At 36.7% G+C, this 12,103-nt stretch overlaps 1 pseudogene across 2 annotated transcripts; it reads right to left on the bottom strand.

Moving 5' to 3' along the window:
- Nucleotides 1-640: 640 nt before the first annotated feature.
- Nucleotides 641-9,555, bottom strand: LOC148864148 (pentatricopeptide repeat-containing protein At1g06140, mitochondrial pseudogene; annotated as a pseudogene). 2 transcript variants are annotated; one of them, XR_016109792.1, is made up of 2 exons: nucleotides 9,259-9,555; nucleotides 641-1,161 (listed from the first exon to the last, which is right to left on the bottom strand). The product of XR_016109792.1 is annotated as a pentatricopeptide repeat-containing protein At1g06140, mitochondrial pseudogene, transcript variant X2 (transcript). The 2 variants fall into 2 exon arrangements; XR_016109791.1 differs by having other exon boundaries at nucleotides 6,574-9,286.
- Nucleotides 9,556-12,103: the final 2,548 nt, after the last annotated feature.

Raw genomic sequence — 12,103 nt, 5'->3', positions numbered from 1 at the left:
TTCCAAATCCAGGTCCCTTGGCCCAACCACTGCTCTCTTGAACCTATATTTGATGTGTTTGGTTTAAAGGAAAAAGTAGGGAAATATAGGAAACCTTTACAAACCCTGTATTACGTTTTCGTTCAAACCAAACATAACATAAAGGGAAAACTCCCTCCACGTTGTTAAGATGTACTTGCTATTTTGCTAACTCACTAAAACCCCTCCCCGGAAACATCTCAGCCTTACAGGCGCAACAGAAGTGCACCAGAGGAATTTATTCAAGATCTACATCAGACCCATTGTTCATACATTAGCATCAGGACATCAACCACTTCATTGTATTGTTATTAAAAGCTAGCTAAAGTCCAATATTTATCCTCCTTGATGAAAAAAAAAAAAAAAAAAAGATAGACCAGTGGAATTAAACATATAGTATAATGGCAAAGGTGAGTCCTAATGAGATCATAACACTATTTACCCTCCAACCAGTACATTCAAACATGTATTGTGGGCCGCATTAAAACAATGTAAAGGTTGATTTACTTTGGTGTATTTAGTCCTATGCACAATGGTCAAAGGGTAACAGGGTGCAATTACATTTGGAATGGTTTTCTCTGTGGCCCATCAACAAGATACCCAACTAAATGGAGACTCAAGATTGATAGCACACAAATTAATGCATGGGATTACTTACAGGAGATCATAATAGCATCCATACTATAAAGTAGAACATTTGCATCTGATACTTCATTGAAAAGAGTACAATCTATTATTGTAGGTCATTAACAACCAAACTTAATTTAGGTCTTATAATGTCCTGAGGTATATATAACCAACCACTTAGCTTCCCCCAGCTTCTTGTGGAGTCTTTGCCACAATCGAAAGTGCATGCAATCCAGATTGAAGCTCTTCAGACAATAGATCATATACCATCCTATGGCGTTTCACCAAGCTTTGCCCATGAAATTTTGGTGATACAATCTTCACATTAAAATGTGTTTCATTTGTACCTCCCTTAACAGCCGCATGGCCTGCATGCTGGTAAGAAACATCCTCAACCTCCAGCACACTTGCTTCCAAAGCAGATTGCAACTTGTACTTGATTCTACTTGCTCTTGAAGCCAAGGCATTGACTCCTCTTGAGGCCATTGTTTCACTGACCCTCCTCTGCCAAGCTCCCTGATATCCATAGATTAATATCATTAAGTTATTAAGATTTCTGGTTACCAAATACTGCTACATAACTCCATTTGTCAAAAATTAATTTGTTTTTTCCAGGTTAATTACCCAAGAAGGAAATAGGTTTTGAAGGGTCAAAAGTTGCCCCTTTCATTTAATTTTGGGTTCATTAGATAGGTTATCCAATAATCTATTGACCAATACCAAAATTGCCTGATACTATGGCCATTTTGCAAGACAACAGATGAGTCTGTAACAAGTTTTGAATTAGAATTTTAGTATTTTTAGGATTTATTTAGAAGTCGTTTCTTGTTAGAAAATAGAAATTTTTGTCAAACTTGTAACGGGTCAAAAAATCAACTTTTAGAAGGCTTCTTAGTAATTTAGGCTCAGTTTGAAAGGAGTGCAAATACAAATATGTAGAGCACAAAACCTTGTATTTTGTATGTATTTGCACTGTAAACATTTGTATCTGTACTCTTTCCAAACTGAGCCTTAAGTCATTTATGAAGTCATTCCGGCATGTGTGAACAGAAATACTAAGGATTCAGAAATCATCCATGGATTCTTGTCACTACTTCAACTGAGCTCTAAACAGAGGGCACAATCCACAAGCAGCAAGCATTGAAGAATATGGCCCAATGGTAATTGGGAGGGTTAGGTTTAGACTTACAACCCAAACTGACCTTAACCCAACCCAACCCATTAACCTTGTAACACCTTTCGTTTTATGAAAAGATGGCTTAAAAGTTAAAACCAACTTTTTAGTAGCTTGGTTTGACATGGCCCAATGGTAAGAGTGATTATCTTTCACATGATGTTCTAGGATCAAATCAAAGAATATGCATAAGACAAAGTCACATCATCCTTAGCTAAATATATTCTGCCCTGTAATATCATACTTAGAGTTGACTAGTTGAGTCATGTTAACAACTCGAAGACCTTATTTCTCTCCACCAACTTTCTGTGTCTAGCAGCATCCCCGGAACTTTTTTGAAAGTCGTCTCCAAGCAATCAATCTCCTTTCATAAGGACTTTAAACTTGATTAGTACAATGCTAATAGTTTCTCCCACTGTCAAATTATTGACTTCATTTCTCAACTTTTAGGCCCTAGCAATGCTCATCTTCTAAGAATACATTTCAGCCACATTATTCCACACTTCTTTGGTTGAATTCATCCATAAATAACTTTAACTTTTGCTGGTGTGCATAGAGTTCACAAGCATGAGATAACCATGTAATTCTCCCGCATCTACTTCTTGCAAGTGGGATCTAAGACCTCTAGTTTCTTTGCGCAACCAATAACATAGCCTAGTTTGCCACGGCTACAAACACAAAAGCATACTAATTGAGTCCATTCCAAGTAATTACTGCCATGCAATTTAATTGCAGTCACCACATTGAAAAAAATATTCTCTACAATCCTTACTAGACCAACTCTAGACTCCATATTCTGCTGTGAATCAAATCTAGATTACTACACTGATTCAATTATTCACCAACAGAATCATTGTAAACAAAATAAAGGTATACCAACCTTAGAACAACCTACCTACAGTCAGATCAATCAACACAAGTTAATAGGGTTTCACCAACACTGGATTCTGTGATAAACTGGAGAAAGTTCAGCCACTCCAACTAGTGGTTTCAGATGAATCTCCAAAGGTTGTCGATCTCAATGTGGTTTATAAAAATACTCCTAGGAAACCCTAATCACCAGCCTCAAACCACTTCCAAGTGCTGCATTAAAAAAACAAGACATTTCTCTTTGGTTCATATCTAGGGCAATGTTCTCCAGGAACTTCTTCTGACCACAATGAAAAGTCTCCTGAATCCTCTCCCAACCAGGCGATAGCAATAAGAGAGATGATTAGCAACTTAGTTCTCCATACACACTGCTGATCATAGTTTTCAAGGCGCCAAGGCAAGGCTAGGCGACCATGGGGCGCCCAGGCGCCTAGGCGGGTGCCTAGCCCTCGCCTAGGCGATGGAATTTAAAAATAAGAAGCCGATGGATTTCTACCCCTTTTGTACTAGTTTTTTTGGTTTTATGTATTCTGCACTTACTTTTGTGCTTGTGTTTCATGCAGTGTTGCTTGAGGAGAACAATTGCTAAAATAAAAGAAGAAAATGAAGAAGTAAAGGGTGGAGCCTCTGTTCTAGACCCAGAAAAAGAAGGTGAAAAATATTAAAATAAAAGAAAAAAAATACGAAGAAGAATAGAAGGGGCTCTGCCCCTGTTTTAGACACCAATGATGAGAACACAAAAAGGGCTGAAAAATGCAAGAAGCTAAGAACAAAGAAGGGGGAGGAGCCCCTGTTCTAGGCCCAGAAAAGCTGGTGAAAAAATACTCAAATAAAAGAAGACTATGAAGAATTTCAGACACCAATAATGAGGGAAAAGGAGCTGAAAACACGCATGAAATTTCAGAACAAAAGAAGGCAGCAGAGCCCCTGTTTTAGTCCAATAATATGATTCAAACCAGGAAAGAATAATGGTTTTAGTCCAACAAGGAATAGGAGAACAATAATGAGGGAAAAGGAGCTGAAAACATGCATGAAATTTCAGAACAAAAGAAGGTGGTGGAGCCCCTGTTTTAGTCCAATAATATGATTCAAACCAGGAAAGAAGAATGGTTTTAGTCCAACAAGGAAGAGGAGAGCAATAGGGCGTAACCACTGTTTTAAATCAGTGGAAAAAGAGAACAAAACGAAGGAGGAAACTGATTAACTCACCTTGACTTAAAGGATTGTGTCGGAATGATGGAGGGCTGTTCTCTCTTCTTCCTCATTCAATTCTTTTGTAAAGTGAATGAAAACCCTTGAGATTATTTTGTTTATACTTTCCTCATAACAAAAAAATGATAACATGCAACATATCCTATTATAAAAACTAAAACCAACCAATAAAATATTATATATTATATATTTATTTTTATTTAATAAAATATTGTATACTATATATGTGTTTCAGTCCCCACAGCATGCGCCTAATACATTTTTTCTTGGTGTTTGGGCGAGGCGCTCCTTGAAAAGCGCCTAGTCGCCTAGGCGTCGCCTTGACAACTATGCTGCTGATCCTAGTACTGTATGGATTCAAGAGTAGAAAAATGAAGAGCACAAATCTCAAGTTTTATTCAAATAAGTACAGAAGTCAAGTGGAAAGATTCAAAACAGTTGAAAGAAGAAAGAATGGTTTTAAGAAGAAGTAACCATGGCTGTTATCCAGCCCTCTACTTTGATATATTCAAACTATTATTAATTAAATGTACATACCCTTAGGAGGGCAGCTGCAAGAATAAAGAAAAGAAAGAGATGTAAATCAGTCCTCAAATCTTAGGTGTAAACTTGAAGATTAGAAGAAAGGAAGAAGAGAAGTGAGAGCAGCAATACAAGAGAAGAAGATGGCGAAAAGAGAAGGAAAGAGAAGAAGAAGTTGAATATATTCTCCTTTCTCCTCTAACCCCTTTTATGAAGTATTAAAAATAGAGTGATGACAAGTATGCCCTTAAGTGGGCGGCCAGCTAGGCAGTAACATAAAGAGATTAAACAAAGAGAAATAACAGGCCCATTAAGAGAGGCCCATTAACCAACAATAAAATAAAAGATATTACAAGAGAAGATGCTAGGGCCCATTCGGCCCAGTCTCTTTAAGAAAGGACCAAGTAAGCCCACTACAACTAAAGCCCAACAACATAAAATAAAGAAAGAATGGTCCATAAAATAAGATGCTCCTCATGGCCCAAATAACTCAACAACTTTGATTCTTGCCTTTTTTATATGGATTCTAATAAGGACAATTATTATTGTAATCTAAAATTTCCACATGCAACACATATGCACATTTACTAGTATATGTACAAGCATGTTCTTCATTACTTATTTGCTTGGATTCTTGTTGCAATACTTGCTTGCTTGGATTCGATATGCTATTACTTCATGCTGCAATCAGTATGTCATAATATATTTTTTATAGATATATGTCGTAATATTTTTGTTTGGATTCTCTATGTTATTCAGTTGTTGGTTTACTTATTTGTTTGAATTATTACTAATATGAATATTCATGACGTTAAGGTTGTGTTTGTTTGCGGTGTAAATACAAAATTACACCGATGGAGTTTTACAACGGTCAGATTTTTGAGTGTAAAAAGCAAACCGGCTTTATACTCCTTTTACACTCTTGTGTGTTTGGATGATCGATGTAAAAGGTAGTGTCGCTTAAATCTTCGATTGCTCAATCTCTCTCCTCTTTTTTCCATGTCCAACATTGAACATGATCTTCAAAATCCTAAAAAGTTTCTGCTGAGATAAATGCTTTTGTTTTCATCGTAGAACAAGAATCCCTATTTTTCCTTGCTGAATCAGTGGATGAATGATGAATCGGTGTTAAATATTTGCAAGAAATTAAAAGGGAAAACATGAGAAAGAACAAGAGCTTCGTAGAGACAAAATCTGGTAATAGGAAAACCCACGGTAAGTCAATTTGGGATCGAAATCTGGCTCTGGGATCAAAATATGCTGCACATGTGACAAGAGCTTCATAGGATTTAGGCTTATAGACTGAGACTCTGGTTTTGGGATTGAAAACTGGAGCTTCTTTGCCGCTACTCCAAACCATGTAGTTGCAGAAGCTTCTCTCTTGTCCAAGACATGTCTGGGTTTTCACCACCGACCGACTGATTCCATCTCGGAATCCTGGATGTCGCATCGTGGTGGCCACTGACCAACTAAGGTCATGATCCTGATCGCAATCGGATGTCTGAGGTCATGGTGGCTGCCACAACAGTTGTTCTTGAAGAGAGAGAGAGAATCACACTCATCGAAGAAGCAATGACACCAAGGAAGAGAGAGTCACACTCATTGGTTCTCGATGTAAAAATCTATCGAAAAGCTTGTTTACATCAATATTTGTTTTTATTTTACACTCCAACCAAACAGCTGTAAAACTGAACCAGAGTGTAAAATTACATTGAACCAGATTTTACACTGCTTCCAAATGCAGCCTAAATGTCTTATTCTTTGATGACTATAATTGATTATATTATGTAAAAAACATTGAACTTTATGATTGAAAATGATATAGCCTTTTGACATTAATGTTTTAATGCATTCCAATATGCAAGATTCATGACTGCTGGCATTCTATCAGTATTGTTAAATATGAAATAATAAGAAATTGAAAATATAACACATACTAACATGGATCATGCCCAATAAATAAAGCTTGTTTACTTAGGTGTCACCTAAGCACTTTGGTGAGAACAAGGCATACCCTATTACCTAGTATCCCCTTGATAACTAAGGTAAGAAATTCATCCTACAGGCTACAGCTTCCCAGAAATTAAAAATTCAAGGAAAAACACAAATTATTCTGAATACAAATATAAGACGAATGCATTACCACTTACCACATGGCTTTTTCAGATAAAAGAAACACCAAAACCCCATATAATAAGGCAAAAGTGCTCTTCACATTAAAATGAGCAAAGATGTGAGAACAGAACAATCCATAGGCTTAGCATTTCCAATCATGTTAATATAAAGTAGCATGGGGAACATAGTATGAAGCCTCTATTTGTATTCTTAAACCCTCCAACATCAAATGAATTTCTTCCCATAATGGATGTGAATCATCACCAGAAAAAAATGCATGGACTTGGTTACAGACTTCAATCAAACTATATCCTGGTGTTTTCCTCAATCCTCTCTTCCTCATAATGTCCCTTACATAGTCTACTTCACCCCATCTCCTTCCTTCCGCATATATATTAGATAGCATAACATAAATTCCAGGATCCATGGAATCTAAACTAAGCAATTTATCTGCAGTACGGATACCCATATCAATGTTTTTGTGAGTCCGGCATCCACTCAGCAAAGCCTCAAGCACTGCATCACTTGGTGCAAAAGGCATTTGATTGATCAACGCCTCAGCTTCTTCAAGGCGACCAGCTCGGCTGAGAAGATCCACTAAGCAAGCATAATGTTTCTCGCCCGGCTTAACTCCATGGTCCATACTCATGCTATGATAGATAGCTATCCCCTCTTCAACTAGCCCTGAGTGGCTACAAGCAGATAGAAGAGAAATGAGAGTAGTATGGTTTGGCACAAGACCCTCCTCTTTCATTTTGTTGTAGATTCTAATAGCATTATGTCCATTACCATGTATGCCATAGGCTGTTATCATGGAATTCCAGAGCACAATATCATTAGACAAAGATCTATTGTTGAACAATCTCTCTGCAGACTCTATGGTTCCACACTTGGCATACATATCGATCAGGGCTGTCAAGTTAACTGTATCAAATACAAAGCCACACCGGAGTAAATGGGCATGCACACTCTTTCCTTTCTTCAAAGAGCCTAGATGTGAACAAGCATGAATTAAACTAACAAGAGTAACAGAATTTGCAGCAACTCCCTCCTCTTGCATCTTACCAAATAATTTTAATGCATCCTCTGCATGCCCATTCTGTGCTAATCCTACCAACATTGCAGTCCAAGAGATCACATTTCTCCCCTTCATCCTATTAAAAACAGAAGTTGACAAATTCAAAGCACCACATTTCACGTACAAATCCACAATAGCAGTCAACACAATAAGATTTGATTCAAAACCTCTTCTATAAGCACAAGCATGGAGAATCTTCCCACCATTCAAACAGGCTATATGAGCACAAGCCTGAAGGAGGCTAACTATTGTGGCAGAATCAAAGGCACTACCACTTAAGATCAGCTTATAGAAGAGTTCAAATGATTCACAAACCAATCCATTCTGCACATATCCTGAAATCATGGCATTCCATGATACCAAATTCCTTGAAGGCATCCTATTAAAAACCTGCTGAGCACTTTCAATATCACCCATTTTGCTATACATATCAACCAAAGATGTAAGTGCCAAGATATCACAACTCAACCCCAAACAATTCACACTTGCATGAATGCTTTTCCCAAGATCCAAATTTCCAGTTCCTCCACATGCCTGAATTAAGTTCACCATGGTTATTGCACTCGGTCTAATTCCACAATGTCGCATCTTGGAAAACAGGTCAAAAGCCTTATCAAAACTACCAACCTGTACATAGCCCCCAATTATAGAATTCCAACAAACAACATCTTTCTGGGGTATTTCATTAAATACTCTTTGAGCTTCATCTATGTTTCCACATTTCACCAAGAAATTTATCATAGAACTCCCCAAAAAGGGATCGTTTGACAACCCATTACCAGCAGCCTCTTTCAGTATTTCCGTTCCTATTTCAACATTTGACAAGCTTGTACAAGCCTTAAGCGCAAAAGTACAGGTGCAACTATCAGTATGCAAACCATGAGATCTCATTATCCGATATAATTCAAGGGTTTCAATGTATCGTTCATTTCTGAGGTACCCACCCATCATAGCATTCCATAGGAAGACTTTGGGGTCAGTTATTCGATCAAATACCTTGCGGGCATCACATAACCTACCCAAATCAGAATATGTTTTGACTAATTTGGTGGCCACAAATTCATCTGAGGATAGAAAATTAGTGATGATTTGAGCATGAATCGACTTGACATGGATAATGCTTCTTGAAAACTCCTGCAAGAGGGTAAGAAAATGGTGCAGGATGGGAGGTAGCTGTTTGAACTGAGCATCCTTGACCATAGATGCCGAGGTTGACAAAGGATGGGAGGAAAGGGGTAACAAAGGCATCTTCTTGAGCACAAACCGAGAGCCATGAAGAGAAGATGCAGAAGAAGGCATGAAAACGAAATCCCGAAATGAATCTTCTCAAAGACCATTTAGGAAACAAATGGAAACAGAGTAAATACCTTGTTACTGAACAATAAAGACACCTAAAAACAAAAATACATAAGACCCCAGAAATACAGCAAATGAGTTACCACCTTACATGGCTAGAAGCCTATCCATCCCTTTTCGAAACCCAAATCAAACCACAGAGCTATTGTATAAAACTACACAGATAAGAGGCAAGCAGCAGTGGAATGCATATAACAGAAATAAGAAACAACGCTAATGGGGAGCAAGTGAGCAACCAGAAAGGCAAACACAAAACTCACGAGAGGACGAGAAAGTTGAGTCTCACCTCACTTCCGATAGCTTGCTGAGGCGCAGCAGTCTCCTCAGTCTTTACCGACGGACATCCTTGACGACGTTAGGCATAGGAAAAGGTTTTCCTAGTTGAATCAATTTGGCTCCGCTTGAGTGGGGTGAAACGGTCAAACGGGGCTGGAAATTGAATTCTCTTGTTTGGTAACAGGGGTGATCATGGGCCAGGCCCGGGCAGGGCTTCGGTCTATAATAAGTCGCTTTTTTTTTTTTTTGATAGATATCTATAAGTCACTTAAATGTATATCCGTAGTGGATTGTATTATGGTGCAACCACAGGTACCATACAGCCAAAATATATATTAGGGTCCATTTGATTCACAGTCAAAATCTGAATCCGAATCAGAATGGGCTATTCCCATATTATGCTTAGTTCATACAAGAATCGGAATGAAAATTGAAATCAGCTGAAATAGAATTTCATTCTCAACCGAAGAAATGGGCATTCCTTCAAATGGGGAAATGTCATACTACCAATAATGGAAATGAGATTCCAATTCCACCAAATTCAACAATTAAAATTGGAATGGCTCATTCCAATTCTAATTCCAGACCCTTATTTCCATGAAGCAAACAGGCCCTTAGGAGAAATATGCACATTTGTTAAGCATACTTGCAAAAAAAGAAATACAACAAGGAATAAAATACAAAAAAAAACGAAAAACATATTTAATACATGCCTATTTTTTTTATTTTTGATGTTTTGAGAATTATAGGATTTTTTTTACCTTACAATAATATTAGTGTTGTAGGAGCAAAGTATTGGAATACATGTAGTTACTTTGACCAAAATGTTTATTTTCCAAATTTCTCTTCATATCAATTACTACCCAAAGCCCTTCTAATCTCATTTTTTTTCCCACATTGATTTATTTTCCAAATGTAAAACTTCAACTCTCCTTCTTGGGACTTCAGGCTTATATTATTAGTTTAGGCCAACTAGGGAGCTTCTATACGTACACAACTTTTTTTTAATCATGTTTTTTAAAATTGACCTAAAAATGAAGCCGTCTTTTCATCTGAATAATGGGTCAGTGGTTCAACCATTTGATTCAAATGAGTCAAAATGGTATTAAATAAGGGTAGCTTTTCTTGGTAAAAAAAGGTCTCATAAGGAAAGCTTTTTTGGTAAAAAAAAATGTCTCATAAGGAATATCTAATTGCTTTGCCAAAAAGTAAAAAAAAAAAATGAGAACCTGATTGGTGTTCTCCCTTATATAAACGTGCATTTATTTATTTTTTTTAGGAAATGCACCAAATTAAAATGCTCCAACGTGGAAAGTTAAGCAAACTTCTTAACAAATTTCGTGAAATTCAAGTTTTTATTTCTCTCATATTTTTTAACAAATCGAACAACACTTAAAATTTCTTTTAGTATATTTCATCTTTAATAATTTTTCAAATAAAAGAAAAGACAGCTAGGCCTTTACATTATTGATTCAGGTCAATTAGGAGTGTGTATACAACCTATTAACCCAACCGATGGGTGACTCGTTTGGTGTGTTAGCTGGAAGATTCCATAGACATGGATTTGATTCCTGCAACCATTGACTTAGGGAAAGGGGGTTATTAGTGGTGAGTATCGCTAAATACCTTAAAATAAAACTTTTAACCCATATTCTTAAAATTGACCTAAAAATTAAACAAAATTTTCATCTAGTCCAACCCTTTTTGCATTATTCTCTCATATCAATGTGCATTTAGTTTTTAAGGAAATGCACCAAAATGCTTAGTAGAAAGTTGAGGGAAAGTTCTTAACATATTATGTGAAATTCAAGTTTTTGTTTATCTCATATTTACTATCAAACCGAACAAAACTTATGATTTCATTTAGGAGTTTTCATCTATTAATATATTTTTTTCAATTATAAATTAAAAAAAGGTAACCATGCCTTATTTGGTTTACATTATTGATTCAAGCCAATTATGGGTATGTATAAAACCTTTTAACCCATATTCTTAAAATTGACATGAAAATGAAACCATCTTTCATCTGGTTCAACCATGATTCAAATTAGTTAAAAAAAAGCAAAACTATGATTTAAAATAACGTAATGTAGTGTTTTTTTTTTTTGGTGGTGGTGGGGGGGGGGGTAAAACTCAATTTGGAAGGAATAAAAATACAGAGTACAAGACCTTATATTTTGTATGTATTTGTAACATACATATACATAGAGTTGACAATTTTGACACCAATCCATCTGACCCACCCAAACTCACCCATCGTAGCAGTGGGTCAATATGGGTCAAGTGACCCATTAGGGTCAAGAGGAAAGGAGCACAGTGGGGTTGGATCAAGGGTACACATGGGTCAACATTATTAGATTTAACTAGGGTTTACTAAAGTTTTACTCTCTCTCTCTCTCTCTCTCTCTCTCTCTCTCTCTCTCTATCTTGTCATATTCTTCACCTCTGTTGAAAAAGAGAAGGATGAATCTCTCACTCTCAACCTTCGGTCCTCTATTCTTCAAACCTCAAAATTTTGTGAAATAGTTTATTTTCCTTGACAAATTTGCCTCCTTCGAAAGCTTCTTAAACCTTCAAACCAAGCTCTGCCATAGTGGCAACGTTGGACGAAGCTCTAGCTTTGAATCTCATACAACACCTCTTTGAGGATTTCACCTCCTTCAAAAGTTTATTGAATGACTTTTTTTTTTTTTTTAAGATGAGTGGAATATTTACTTTTGGTGACAAACTAGAATGATAATCAATATTCAAGACTTTTCCCCTTTGGATCTAAAGCAAAACCCCAAATTGTTGGCTTGGCTGCCTCGAAATCCTTGATTTCAAGTTTCAATTTCACCGAAAAGGTATTTGTCAAT

The sequence above is a fragment of the Nelumbo lutea genome, chromosome 3 (genome assembly GCF_056320005.1).
Source record: "Nelumbo lutea isolate HS-2025 chromosome 3, American lotus-T2T, whole genome shotgun sequence".
Taxonomy (NCBI): domain Eukaryota; kingdom Viridiplantae; phylum Streptophyta; class Magnoliopsida; order Proteales; family Nelumbonaceae; genus Nelumbo; species Nelumbo lutea.
Note: the sequence above shows the minus strand (reverse complement) of the source record. Positions and strands in the feature narration are given on the sequence as shown.